This window comes from Oncorhynchus gorbuscha, linkage group LG04, assembly GCF_021184085.1.
Source record: "Oncorhynchus gorbuscha isolate QuinsamMale2020 ecotype Even-year linkage group LG04, OgorEven_v1.0, whole genome shotgun sequence".
In the NCBI taxonomy this organism is placed as follows: Eukaryota; Metazoa; Chordata; class Actinopteri; order Salmoniformes; family Salmonidae; genus Oncorhynchus; species Oncorhynchus gorbuscha.
Window position 1 is genome coordinate 29481703 of NC_060176.1, and position 15274 is coordinate 29496976.

A 15274-nucleotide genomic window follows, 5' to 3' on the forward strand; every position below is an offset into this window, starting at 1 on the left:
AAATGTCTATAGAAAACAGTTCAAACTAAATGATATTAAGCTAGTTTGCAATCTTTCCAGCTTCTGTTTGAAGTGATTGTGTAAGCTTTGTTGTTGGCTTGCTCCTCTGTACGACAGTGTCCTGACGAGAGAGCACATTTTTTATATGCCATGCGAAATCGTGCATTATTAGCCCGACTTCGTCTCAGGCCTAACAACACCCGTGCCAATATATCCTCCTAACACCGGCTTCTCTGGCATTATCACTTAAGTAGGAAATGTGTGTCCGTCTATGCATGTGTACTTACATATGTGCGTGTGAGTGTGTGGGCTCATGAGACGGGGGAGTACAGCTCTCTAATTAAAGTAGGACACAGTGTTGTTTTCGCTAAACAGAAAGCTAGTTGGAGCCTGCGTCTGGCCTGCTATCTAAATGAAGCTGTGATGATGGATCCCCCATTAGGGACTGTAATAACTGGAGAAAGTCTGGAGGGAGATTGAACTGAGCTGAAAGAGCAGAGAGTACAGTCTCAGCACTCCTTATCTCTTACACAGGAGCACAACGATACTGTATCTACTACCCATGCAAGGCCAGTCACAGGCATTTCTATGTAGTGTGTGTGTGTGTGTGTGTGTGTGTGTGTGTGTGTGTGTGTGTGTGTGTGTGTGTGTGTGTGTGTGTGTGTGTGTGTGTGTGTGTGTGTGTGTGTGTGTGTGTGTGTGTGTGTGTGTGTGTGTGTGTGTGTGTGTGTGTGTGTGTGTGTGTGTGTGTGTGTGTGTGTGTGTGTGTGTGTGTGTGTGTGTGTGTTTGTGATTGTGTGTGTGTCTGTGTAAGAGAAATATATATATATGCTGAAATGCAACGCAATGCAATCTCAGTCCCTAGAGCACCAGTTTGCCTTTGAGCCTCCAAGCTAAACCAAGCCAGTCAGATGTGGAAACAACCACAAACAACCACATACAAACAACTGGTAGCAGCACTAGCCGTTATATACCAGTACCAAAAAGAAAAACACCCTGATGAAAGGACAGTGTTTCATACAGCACTTCTACAGGCACTGGTTTTCAGATGTTATATTGCAAATGGACCTTTAGTTCAACTGGTTTCACTGCTTTCCTCTCGTCTCCAATGCTCGTTCTCCTCTGGTTGCTTTGGGTAGAAGTTACTCATAGGCAACAGTTATAGATCTAGGATCAGCTTACCTTCTGCCATTCCTCACCATTAGAGGAGACACAGACAGAACTGACCTTAGATCAGTGTCCAGGGTTGTTGGCTGAGGATCCAGTGGCTGTCAAACCAGATGACTAATGCAGGTTAACACCACTTCTTATCTCCTAATTATGGGGTTAAGGGTCACCCTGGCGGGGCCTTGGCCAGTAAACCCATAGTCCCCCCACCCAAACACCAATACAGGGGGTTGGTTCCCAGGGTTAGGTTTCCCCAGCACCATAAAAGGAGTGTGAAGGGGGAGAGAGAGAGATGGTTTACATGGTTTAGGTTTCCCTGACTCCCAAAGGGTGTCCCATATAAATAGGTGGGTAGGAAACAGTGGGGAGAGAGAGCAACAGAAAGACAGAGGGAGGCAGAGAGAGACAGAGACAGTCATAAAGACAGAGCGACAGAGAGACAGTGATTGGGTTTCCATGGCACCTGCTGTATTTCCCCTCCAAGAACATTCTGGAACGAGACCTGCGGGGATATCCACCCTCCGCTTACCTCTCCATGCTTCCTAAGAGAAATGCAGTAGCCCTATCTCAGTGCAACTTGTCTGCTCTACCTTCCAAGGGAGACGTGGCAGGGAAGGCAGCTACAGTGTTAAAAACACAGGATCAACAAGCTGCCAGACAGCCAATCTCTTCTACAAACTTTTGACGGGTACTGTGTATGATGGAGTGTACACTCCTTATGGACAGTGTATGGATATAACATGTGTGTACAGCAGTAGTTATATAGGATGAGCCTTGATTAGAATACAGTATATACTGTACATATGAAGTGGGTGAAGCAGTATGCTGACATTATTAAAGTGACCAGTCTCTGAGGTGCAGGGTTCAGTGCCGTGTGGTAGCCGACTAGTAACAGTGACTAAAGTCCAGGGCAGGGTATGGGGCGAAGGCCGGCTAGTTGGTAGAAAATGTATGTACAATATGTTGGTAGTATGAGGGTTATTGGATAAAACATTGGCTACGCTGTCGCTGCGGCTCGGTGCCTTCAAAAACAACAACATCGTTAACTTAGTAGTGAACCATCCAAAGCTGAATCCCTAAAAACAGAGATCATGAAGACAGAGATCATGTAATATCAGATCCAATCTCCACGTATGAGAAAAGGACAGGAGTCAACTATAATGGTTTCTCAGTTGACAGAGAGCAACAGAGGAATAGAGAGGGAGAGAGCGAAAGCGAGAGAGAGAGAGAGAGAGAGAGCTAGAGAGAGGGGAAGAGAAAGAGAGATGGAAGCGTGACAGTAGGCCTTATGGGAAAAGGGGGAGGCAAGAAGGACTGTTTATGGAGGGGAGAAGAGGAGATGAGAGGAGTGGAGTGCAGTGGGGAGAGGGATGATAAAGGATGGGGTAGAGTTTATTTCCCCAGTGGAGCAGAACCACAATTTCTTACCTTCCAAAGCAGAAGATGAGAGGCATTTATCTCTCTGAAAGAGTACGAGAGGGGGAGGAGAGGAGGTGTGGATAAGATGAGACAAGAGGAGGGGAGTAAGGGCATTTTAGAAGGGGAGAAGAGGAGAGGGAGGAGAATGGGTGGAGGTAGGTTTCGAGGTGGAGAGAGGGGACGGGGGAAGTGTAACGGATGGAAAGAGGGGAAGAGGGGCAATGGGGACAGCAGAAGTGTAGAGAGGGGTGAGGAGGAGAGGAAGGGCTGAGGATGCTCACTTCGGGGAGATGAGAGACTTCCATTATGAGCTTGTATGAAGAATCACATCTCCTCTCTTTTAATCTCTTCCCTAATTCTTCCTCTGTCAAAATGAAGTGTTTATTTCCAAAATGCCAAGTCAACCAATTTGTTCACGTGTTTCTTTCATCAGAGATGATTGCTCATGGGTATGTCCATGTGTGTGTAAAATATGACAGCTTTCGGATTTTTTTTAATTAATAGATTTGAGATTGAAATGTGTTTTTTGAACAACGCTACATATCCATTGTTAAACTGGAATGGTAGGTTCGTATCCTGTATGTTGGACCGTGACGTGGTCGTCTCATCTAAGTATCTTAAGAGGAATGCGCTGTAAGTCGCTCTAGTTAAAAACATCTGCTAAATGACAACCATGTCACATGTAAAGGTACTACATACATATCTCATATTACCGTATGGGATTGTTTTTATTTTTTTATAATTGTATCATTTGTACAGTTCTATATTAAAAACGTAGTTATTTGTTACATTTCACTGTAAAAAACCTAGTAGTACTACTTATTCCTCTGAGAGTGAGGAAACAAATACACGTTTGTCATTGAACAACCCAATGCCATGATTATATAGTGAAAGAAACGCACCTGAACATGTACGTATATAGCGTTTTGGAAATAAACACTTCATATTCTCCCTGCCAGTCAAAACAACTGCCAGTCTAAATAAACATATCTTCATTGGATTATACCCAGTTACTGTTTCTCCCTGTCAATAACAACTGGTGGACTCACACACGGGACTATTCCAAACTTCCAACCCACTGCCTCCCATCTCCATCGCTATAACACCCCTGCCCCCCCCCACCATCCCTAAAACATATACACTGAGTGCAGGAAACATTAGGAACACCTGCTCTTTCCATGATATAGACTGACCAAGTGAATTGGTAGAAGGTGCCACGCACACAGGTTTGAGTGTGTCAAGAACTGCAGCGCTGCTGGGCTTTTCACTTGAACTTGAACACAACTGTGGGCAGCATTGAAGTCAAACGTGGGACAGCATCCCTCTGGAATGCTTTTGACTTCCTTGTAGAGTCCCCCCCCTGACGAATTAAGGCTGTTCTGAGGGCAAAAGGGCGAGCAACTCAGTATTAGGAAGGTGTTCCTAATGTTGTGCACACTTAGTGTGCCTATACACAACCCCCACCCCCCAAAATGGGAATATCATAATTACCCCTCCCAGTCAGTTGCTCATCTGCTGAGGAGAAGGTAGAACTGGACTCTCCAAGTACAAAGTAGAGAAATAGCTCATAGTCTGTATGAGCAGCCATGGCCCCTGAGGCACTGCTTGGCACTGACCATAAGCCACAGCACAGCAGGCTCGGATATATTCTGAGATACTCTAACCTCCCTGTGTGCAAAGTGTAAAGTCAGCACACCACCTGACCCTCTAAGCCCTGTGGGAGAGCCAATCAGGCAGTGCTAAAGACAATAAGCTCCGTCCACTTTCACTGGTCAGGGGTCAGAGGTCAAGGGTTAGGGGCAGGGCGAGAGCGATATTGTAGTAGAAACTCCTATCCCTGACCAGTCAGCTCTGTAATGATGTGTCTGGCTCCTGTGAAGGAGAGGTCCAGTGGGATGCTGTGTGTGTGTGTGTGTGTGTGTGTGTGTGTGTGTGTGTGTGTGTGTGTGTGTGTGTGTGTGTGTGTGTGTGTGTGTGTGTGTGCGTGCGTGCGTGCGTGCGTGCGTGCGTGCGTGCGTGCGTGCGTGCGTGCGTGCGTGCGTGCGTGCGTGCGTGCGTGCGTGCGTGTGTTGGTGGAGGTAAGGGCCTGTGTGAACCTGTGAACCACATCAAATCCCCACCACCCACGTGCCAGTGTGTACGGTTATACTAAGAGCTCAAGTTTATTACAATCCAATGCCCTGACAGAGACCTTATGAGTCTCACTGGATATAGCCTGTCACACAGCACGACCAGGAGAGAATGTGTTTAACAAAGGATAAACACACGCACCCCCACATGCATGCATGCTCACTAGGGCTGTCCCCGACTCAAAAATATCTTGGTCGACCAAGAGTTGTCTGTTCTTTCGACCAATCAATTAGTAAAAAATGTTAAACTTGTTTTTATTCCATTTACTGACACATCCTATGTGTTTTAATCAAATCAACTATATTCGCTGAGCTTGTCTGATGCTTTAAGCACACTCTTTGATTAAATAATGAAAACACAAATGACTAGGGGGTGTCTGACCAGCAATTGATTTGATTGTGCCGGGCCAGGCTCAGACTTGCTGCACTGTGTTAAAAAAGAAAAAAAAGACAGCGAGTGACTGTGTGACCAGCACCCGTTGTTGTCTCTCTCTCCTCCCTGATGCAGCGACAAGCCACAGAACATCAACAGTGTTGATCGTGACGTCCGTGTTGATGAAGCAACATAATTACCGACATTTCTGACTGAATAGTGCTGTAACCAAAATCTCTCATTTGTATACGAAAAACATCCCCTATTCATCCTCTCTTTACATGACACATGTATTGCGTGCACGTGACCAAAGACCTGTTTGCACGGGACTAGTATTACTAAAAAAGTGTTGATTTTGTGAATATTACTCCAGAATGTCCAGTCTTCCAGAGGACGATTCGGACGGGATTAGTTTATTCCAAACTGCGGCCTGAAATTCTTATTTTTTAAATAAATTGACAGTTATGACGGAAGCCTGGAGTTTTTTTTTTCGAGGCATGAAGATACAATATTTTAACATGTCCAGGTGATAGGGCCACACTGATAACTAGAACTTAGTGCCCAAGTCTCTAAACCATGCCAAACCATTTTTGCTATAGTGTCGCCACAATATTTGAATTGAGGAAGTGTGATCATAATCATTAGGATATTTTAGCGATCCGCAGTACGTCCTAAATGTCCCGCAGCCTTCAGATGTGAGCTAAACAGTGGTTTAAGGCTATGGATGAGAAAGTTAAGTTATCATTTCCAAACATTTACGTCAGTTTTGTGCCATCTCAGTGCTAGAGGCGTCATCACAGCCAGCCGTGATCGGGAGTCCCATAAGGCAGCGCACAATTGGCCCAGCGTCGTCCGGGTCAGAAGAGGGTTTGGCGGGGTCGGCCGTCATTGTAAATAAGAATTTGATCTTAACTGACATGCCTAGTTAAATAAAGGTTCAATGAAATTACATTTAAAAAATGTAAAGCATGCTGCTTTGCGATAACAGCAAGGGTTGCTTTAAATAGGCTAAATATATTTTTTACTGATGATGATGCATCTGGCAATATTCAATTAATTCATATGCACACAACATTCAACAAAAGCTTTCACTGTGAAAGTTGATAGGCCACATGTTGGCCCTTCACACACACTACCGTTCAAAAGTTTGGGGTCACTTAGAAATGTCCTTATTTTTTAAAGAAAAGCACATTTTTTTGTCCATTAAAATAACATAAAATTGATCAGAAATACAGTGTAGACAATGTTAATGTTGTAAATGACTATTGTAGCTGGAAACGCCAGATTCTTTATGGAATATCTACATAGGCATACAGAGGCCCATTATCAGAAACCAATGGCACTTAGTGTTAGCTAATCCAAGTTGATAATTTTAAAAGGCTAATTGATCATTTGAAAACCCTTTTGCAATTATGTTAGCACAGTTTAAAACTGATGTCCTGATTGAAGAAGCAATACAACTGGCCTCCTTTAGGCTAGTTGAGTATCTGAAGCATCAGCATTTGTGGGTTTGAATTCAGGCTCAAAATGGCTAGAAACAAATAACTTTCTCTGAAACTCGTCAGTTTATTCTTGTTCTGAGAAATGAAGGCTATTTCATGCAAGAAATTGCCAAGAAACTGAAGATCTCGTACAACGCGGTGTACTACTCCCTTCACAGAACAGCACAAACTGGTTCTAACCAGAATAGAAAGAGGAGTGGGAGGCCCCGGTGCACAACTGAGCAAGAGGACAAGTACATTAGAGTGTCAAGTTTTAGAAACAGATGCCTCACAAGTCCTCAATTGGCAGCTTCATTAAATAGTACCCGCAAAACACCAGTCTCAACTTCAACAGTGAAGAGGCGACTCCGGGATGCTGGCCTTCTAGGCAGAGTTCCTCTGTCCAGTGTCTGTGTTCTTTTACCCATCTGAATCTTTTATTTTTATTAGCCAGCCTGAGCTATGAATTTTTCTTTGCAACTCTGCCTAGAAGGCCAGCATCCCAGAGTCGTTTCTTCACTGTTGACGTTGTGACGGGTGTTTTGCGGGTACTATTTAATGATGCTGCCAGTTGAGGACTTGTGAGGCATCTGTTTCTCAAACCAAACACTCTAATGTACTTGTCATCTCGCTCAGTTGTGCAGAGGACGTGAAAAATTCAATAAAAAGTAACACAAGAACATCACACAACAATAACGAGGCTATATACAAGGGGGTACCTGTAACGAGTCAATGTGTGACGGTACAGGCTAGTCGAGGTCATGTGTACATGTAGGTAGGGGAAGTAACAGATAGCCCGAAAATAATTTAAGAAATGAATGATACATTTATTGTTTTTTCTTTATTCAACCTGCCCTTTATCCACACAATATTTCATGACCCTAAACATGCCTGCCCCGTGGATATAACCGTGGGGACCGCGGGATATGAGTCAACCCGCGCATCACTCACACACACAAACAAACTTACCCACACATCACCACATCTGGCTGTGAATATAGATTGTGTTTTAAATGTTTAATGAGGACAAATCTAAAGCCAAGCCATTTGCAGCAATGTTAAGTGTGCATGGATCAAAGCAATGGAGGCTAGGCAGACAGCAGGCTGACAGATGGGGGATAACAACACAGATATCAGCAGAAAGACCCAGTCTAGTGCTGCTGCGCCGAGGCTGATTGAACCATACTATACGAAGCTTCGCAGGGTACAGTTAGAAACAGGCATGGACACAGGCATGCAGGCACACACCCTTCCACATTCATACAAACTGATCTATCTTCCCTGCAACTTGCAGGGTGTGTGAGTGCGTATGTGTGTGTGTGTGTATGTATCACCAAAGCAGAGATTCAGTAACAGAATTACCACTACTGAGACGTATGCTTAAAATTAGACATGCTGTTGTAATAACTAGTTCATATCAATGGCGCTGGGTTTTACATTCACGATTTTACTTTACTTTGAGCAATGAACTAACACACACACACACACACACACACACACACACACACACACACACACACACACACACACACACACACACACACACACACACACACACACACACACACACACACACACACACACACACACACACACGCACACAAATGCACGTTGCAGACAAAGATACATGCACTTACACACTCACACAAACAGCAAAGTTGCCAATGACATCCAGATATTTGAAAGCTAAGAATTCCCATTGGTTTTCTCACCAGGTTCGCTATCTGAAATTGCGTCAATGGGAAAAGCAGCCCCTCGGTACTCGGAGACCTCACTGGTCAGCCTGGACAGAGGGTAATACAAGAGGGAAATCCTCCCTCTCTCAACCTGGAAAGAAACAGGGAAACAGTGAGCATTACAGCTGAAGAGAAATAACATACAATCGTCCTCAGGGATTTGGATAACAAATAGCATACAAGTTGATCAAAAGTACCATAAACAAACAGGAGTTTGTTTAATCAATCAATCATAGTATATGTTTTATATATATATATATATATATATATATATATATATATATATATATATATATATGTTTTATGTTTCTTTTATATGTTTTATGTTTTTTTACAGAGCTTCAAGTGTGTGCCAGTGTGCCAGAGAATGCCCATCTTTTCGCAAAATCGTAACTTTCCCTAGCCACTCAACGATATGTTGCCCAGACATACAGCGAATAAAGACAATCAGTGAGAGTGAATAAGAGTTCATTACAGACTTCGAGAGTGTCTAAGTCACATCGTACGGCATTATAAGAGACAGAGGGAGGCTGAAAAGAGTGGGGGTATTTTAAGATGGAAGCAAGAGCAAAGAGAGTAGGTAATAGAACAAGCGTATTATGTCCTTCGCCCATCCTTCTCTCCTCCTTGCTGTGTTTCCAGATGGCCATCTCCTTCTTAGAGAGAACAGAGGACGTGACCTCTGTCAAAGGCTCAAGAAATGTCTGCCGTTGGGCCCTGGGAGTAGACACATACTCACCTACACAACAGTATCCATATTAGACACTTGACAGCAGGGGCCTGAGGCATTAAAGTTACACACTGAGCCACTCACACTCACGCACGCATGCAATCAAGCACACGCCTGCACATGCACACATACACACTCTCAGATCCACATGGGGTCTCTGTCTTTTCTTCTCCTCCCGTTGACTGTTAATAGCTGGAGTATTGTCTGTTAACAGCAGCCCAGTATGGTAACAGCCCACTGATGGTGACATGACTGGGCCAGATTGGCCTATAATGGAATGGCTGCCGTAAAGCTCTATACGACCAGAGGGAATGGGAGGAAAACCTACTATACCCCAAACAGAGCCACACTGTCTAAGGGGAGGGGAGGGGTGAAGGGAGATGAAAGAAGAGGAGGGTAGGGGAGGGGTGAAGGGAGAGATGGTCATAGGTAGGGAGGGAAGGCCAGTGTTTCTTTACGTATTACAGAGATAAAGGAGATAGTAGAGATAGTAGAGATAGCACTTCCCACTAATCAAGCAATGCAGTCAATCAGTCTGACACGCTGACTGATCATCAATCAAGCAGGGTCTGGGCTGTACACATGGATACGAGCCAATCAGAGACACGAATCAGAGAAAAAAAGAGAGTACGAAGGAGAAAGCGAGAGCGAGTGAGAGAGGGAGAAAAGGAGAAAGAGAACAAGGGGAAGACGGGGGCAGAGAGAGAAAGAAGAGTAAGCAGAGGGAAAGGGAAAGGGAAATGGAGAGGGGGTAGAAAGAGAGAATGGGAGATGGGGAGCGAGAGTGGTGGCTCCAACAAGGCACAGCCGACAGTCTTAAAATAGACATTAATATGTTTCTTTAAAAAGATGATGACTTCTTACTGCTAGCAGCAAAAACTGAAAAAATGACATTGCTGTTTAGAATTCATTTGCTTCCTCGTGCGCAAAGAGAGCTTGGACGTCGTCATGATAAGTTAACAGGGCAAAGAAAAGGATAGAACATTTTTTTTACGTTTCCAATATACTGTACAAATCCAGAATAAAAATTCTCAAATGAGGGTTATAGTTTGGCCACGTTTGAGAGCAGTGAGTGAGTTTGGTGTGTAGGCCTATTGAATGGGTGTAGAGTGCGACCTGTGTGAGATGAGTATTTTGCATGAGAAAGACACTGTACTGTATAGCCAAATCACCATTAAAAGGGCATGCGTGCATGTGTGTGTCTGTATCCCTCAAAACATTCCATGCATGACTAGTCAAAACACACACGCACTGCCCTTAAGAACAATCCAATTATAACCTAACGGGATATTGTTCTCTCTTCAGGAACGACCGCAGAGATAATGAAGGTGATGTAGAACAGTAATCTCTCTCTGCTCCATTACACTCATGTCCCCCAAAGTAGCACAGTGCTACGTTAGCTTAGCATACAGAGCAACAGTAGCCATTTCCCACAGCCGCCACTTTAGCTTAGCGCACATCACATCTCCCGCTGTCAATGCAGTTAGCAGTTAGTGACGCAACAACACCCACAGAAGTATGCTAGCAATCTAGGGTTGCTACATTGGGCTTCCCAGAATAGGGCTCTACCGCCTGGTGAGCACTAAAGCTGTTCTGGGAGATTGTTGAATACCTGGATGAAGTTGAAAAGGATTTTCATGATGAGCTCGGTCCAACTTGACAACCCTATAAAACTACAGCTGCATTCAACACATCGTCACCGATCCACCCCAGTCTCTGGAGATGGTGTCAAGTGTGAATCAATGCTAGCCTCTGAACGCACCACTAAGGGAACAGCAGAAGACAAAAGACTAGGACACACACACACGATCGCAAGTGCACATCCGCAGACAAACACACACATGTACAAACACACACACTGGAGTTTGGTGTGTATGGCGATAACGTGTGATTCTCACCAAACTGGCAGTCAGGGTATCAGATGGTGTTAAAAGGGGAGGGTTCACACACACACACACTCTCTTCCCACATTCATACACAACCTGACTGAATCCCATCACCTTGTGTCTCCAGTGTGTGTGTGTGTGTGTATTAACCATATCCCAAAACTTGAGCCCTAACCCGCCAGAATGAAAGCCTAAACTTAAAATGTCCATAAAACATCACATTTCGAAAGGGAGACTGAGTTCCTGATGGTCACACACAAACACTCTACGATGTGAACATGCATTCAAAGAACCTGGGTTTGACATTTACCCCCCCCCCTCCACTAATTGCATTAAGCTAAAATTCTCTCTCTCATCAAGAGAGCATCCCTGATCATCCCTATTGCCTCTGATCTGGCGGACTAACTTTTGCTTTTTGCTTTTGATACTTAATTATGTTACTTTTACTTGGTGACTCACTTTTACTTGAGTCATTTTCTATTAAGGTATCTTTACTTTGACTCAAGTATGTTTGGGTACTCAATTGGGTACTTTTTCTACCACTGCGTGTTTCCTGTTGTTCCCCCTTTCTGTTATCATTTTAGTGTGCGTCCCAGCACAAACAAGCACAAGAAATGGACTTTTCCTTCCTTTCACCACCACCAGTGAGTGAGTGATTGAGTGTATGTTTGTCTGTTCTCTTCAGGCCCTCCCCTGTAACAAGGCAAATCGTTTTTTATAACTCAACCAAAACAAGACTACCGGCCGCAATTTCAAATGGGAACAAATGAGTCATAGTGGGCAGAACAAGCAAGGAGGTGTGCATAGCCAAGCATGAGCTAGCGAGCTCTTATAGGTGCGTTCAATATATTTGCATATTTCCGTTAGGGAACGCTTACTCCGAATTGCGTGTGAGCAATAACTCAATTCGCCTTCGCACTCCTTCAAAACTACGCAATTTAAAGTTTAGAAAACTAACTCCACTCTGTTCATAACATATTCTAGTTTTGGGAACAGAAAACTGTATTGGGATCAAATGTTTCATTGATGAGAAAATCTGCAGAATGTCGGCCAAAATCCATCTCGTTCCATCTCCTCCCACTGCCGGCCACTGGGCTTCCTGGTAGTGAGTGGAAATGCCAAGCGGAGGCTTCACATTTATACATCCGGTGAAATATCTGTCTCATTGTTCTATCTGTGACCGAAGTGTAATGTAAACAAGCAGTATAACACACAGGAAGAGCTTTTACCATGTAATAACCATGAACACCGGTAACATGTAGTCTGGTTAGAAGTAGGTGAGAGGCCTTATCTGTTCACTGCATTACCAGACACCCACAACATACCCCAGTCACACGTGGGCTTACCTTGCCATATAAATATAGACCACATACCCAGAAGGTATAGAAGGAACAGAGGCGGAGAATTGTAGAAGCGGATGAGTGTACCTACCACACACTATTGCCATGACCATACCCACACATGCATGCACGTTTATTTAGACCAGGTTATACGAACAGACCCCACAGAGCAACACAATTAGACCAAACCAAATCATGAGAAAACCAAAAGATACTTGACATTGGAAATAATTATTTCAAAAAAGTTGAGAGGGATGAGGCAAAAGGTATGGCAACTAACACTGGTAGCCCAACTGATTGGCAAACATATTGCAAATTCAGAAATCATGTGAATAAATTAAATAAAAATAAACTATACTATGAAACAAAGACAAATTATATAAAGAATGATAGTGAAAAGCTTTGGGGCACTTAAATGACATTTTTGGGAAAAAAGCCAACTCGGCTCCATCATTTATTGAATCAGATGGCTCATTCATCACAAAGCCCACTGATATTGCCAACTACTTTAATTACTTTTCCATTGGCAAAATAAGCAAACTTAGGGATGACATGGCAGCAACAAATGCTGACATTACACATCCAAGTATATCGGATCAAATTATGAAAGACAAGTATATTGCTTTTGAATTCCGTAAAGTCAGTATGGAAGAGGTGAAACAATTATTGTTGTCTATCAACAATGACAAGCCACCGGGGTCTGACAATCTGGATGGAAAATTACTGAGGATAATATCAGACTATATTGCCACATCATTTAAGCATACTAGAAAGTGTGTGCCCTCAGGTCTGGAGGGAGGATAACTTCATTCTGCTACCCAAGAATAGTAAAGCCCCCTTTACTGGCTCAAATAGCTGACCAATCAGCCTGGTATCAACCCTTAGTAAACTTAAGGAAAAAATTGTGTTTTGACTAGATACAATGCTATTTCAAGGTAAACAACTTGACAACAGACTTTCAACACGCTTATAGGGAAGGATACTCAACATGCACAGCACTTACACAAATGAGTGATGATTGGCTGAGGAAATATTATGATGAAATGATTGAGGGGGCTGTTTTGTTACACTTCAGTGCAGCTTTTGACATTATCAATCATAGTCTGTTGCTGGAAAAACGTATGTGTTTTGGCTTTACATCCCCTGCTATAATGTGGATAAAGATTTACTTGTCTAACAAAACACAGAGGGTGTTCTTTAATGGAAGCCTCTCTAGCATAATCCAGGGAGAATCAGGAATTCCCCAGGGTAGCTGTTTAGGCCCCTTGCTTTTTTCAACCTTTACTTGACTTTCAGTAAAGCCAGAGTGTCTATGTACTGTATGTGGATGACTCAACACTATACACGTCAGCTACTACAGCGACTGAAATGACTACAACACTTAACAAAGAGTTGCATTTTGTTTCAGTGCCGGTGGCAAGGAATAAGTTATCTCTAAATTTAGTACTGTAGATATGTGGCAGTGGTGGAGTAGGGGCCTGTTGTGAAATCTGTGAATGTTTTGTAATGTTTTTTTAATTGTATAAACTACCTTAATTTTGCTGGACCCCAAGAAGAGTGGGGATCCATCATAAATACAAATACAAAAAGGGCAGCCAGTGAAAAACAAACACCATGTTTATTTTTTCCACCTTTTGTACGTTAACTATTTGCACATCGTTACACCAGTGTATATAGCTATAATGTGATGTTTGAAATGTCTCTATTCCTTTGGAACTTTTGTGAGTGTAATGTTAACTGTTTCTTTGTTATTGTTTATTTGACTTTTGTTCATTATCTATTTCACATGCTTTGGCTATGTAAACATGTGTTTCCCATGCCAATAAAGCCCTTTGAATTGAATGAGAGAGAGGCAAAGAGGAAAGTTCAGGTCTTTAAGCCTTCAGCCTTACCTTGCCTCTCCATTCCATCCTCTGTCTCTCCTCCCCTTTCTTCATGCCTCACTCTGCCTCTCTCCCACATCTTACCTCCCCTCCCTCTGCCTATGTTCTCCTCGGTTTTGCTCTTTGCACAGACTGTCAGTCCAAATGGGACTATAGAGACAACCAAGCATAAAACCTCAGTCATCACATCTACACACACACACACACACACACACACACACACACACACACACACACACACACACACACACACACACACACACACACACACACACACACACACACACACACACACACACACACACACACACACACACACACACACACACACACACACACACACACTACCACTCCCATGCAGAAAACAGCTGCTCCCCCTGACCTTCCTGAAATATTTAACTATTTCTCGTTCCTCAATTCAGCTTTTCACTTTGTCCTTACTCGGCATCCCCCGCCTAGCCAGCGTAGTCAAAGAAGATTTTCACTGCGGCTGCTCTCTTCAGCCACTCTGCCATCCTTCATGCTACTTCAGGAAAATGATGCTGCACGAGTGGCGGTCGTTGCCATTTAATATGAGGGAGGATTATTATTTTTTTATATGAGCATGGCCTTATTTCTATATTTGCATATTGGATGAATGTCATTCATATTCCATTAACCCAGCTCAATGCAACATTGACAAGTTTAGGCTACTACCTGATAGTCAAATTTGCCCTGTACCTATTATGAATTAAAAGTTTAAATGTAGGTGCACAGTAATCAATACTGCCATTCAATACCGCCTTGCACACTCTTGCCTGCATCTAGCTGAAAACAGTTTAGCAGTTACGCCGGTGGGCCCCGGTGGCAATAAATTAATCAAACCAAAAGCTTACCTTGACTTGGAAGAATTCTAATGTTGGATAGCAATAGCTAGCTAACATAGCATCCCTCTCTGTTTGACTAGGCTAAAATAGCAAGCTGCATTTGCTAGCCAAGTTTTAAAAAATAACTAAAAAATAAAAACTCTCCCTAATTTTGGAAGAAATGTATTTGTTCAAAACTGTTCAACTATTGTCTTTCTCTCACTTTGAGTGAACTACTCACCATATGTGACGCACTACAGTGCTAGCCAGCTGTAGCTTGTGCTT

At 43.3% G+C, this 15274-nt stretch overlaps 1 protein-coding gene across 3 annotated transcripts in view; it reads right to left on the bottom strand.

Annotated features, from left to right (window-relative positions):
- The window catches only part of LOC124033946 (LARGE xylosyl- and glucuronyltransferase 2-like), a 206583-nt gene that overhangs the window by 39932 nt on the left and 151377 nt on the right, over nt 1–15274 (bottom strand). For all 3 annotated transcript variants that reach the window (XM_046346473.1, XM_046346472.1, XM_046346471.1), the window contains one exon: nt 8282–8396. The gene's annotated coding sequence lies outside the window, so the exon portion shown is untranslated. The remainder of the gene's footprint in view (nt 1–8281; nt 8397–15274) is intronic.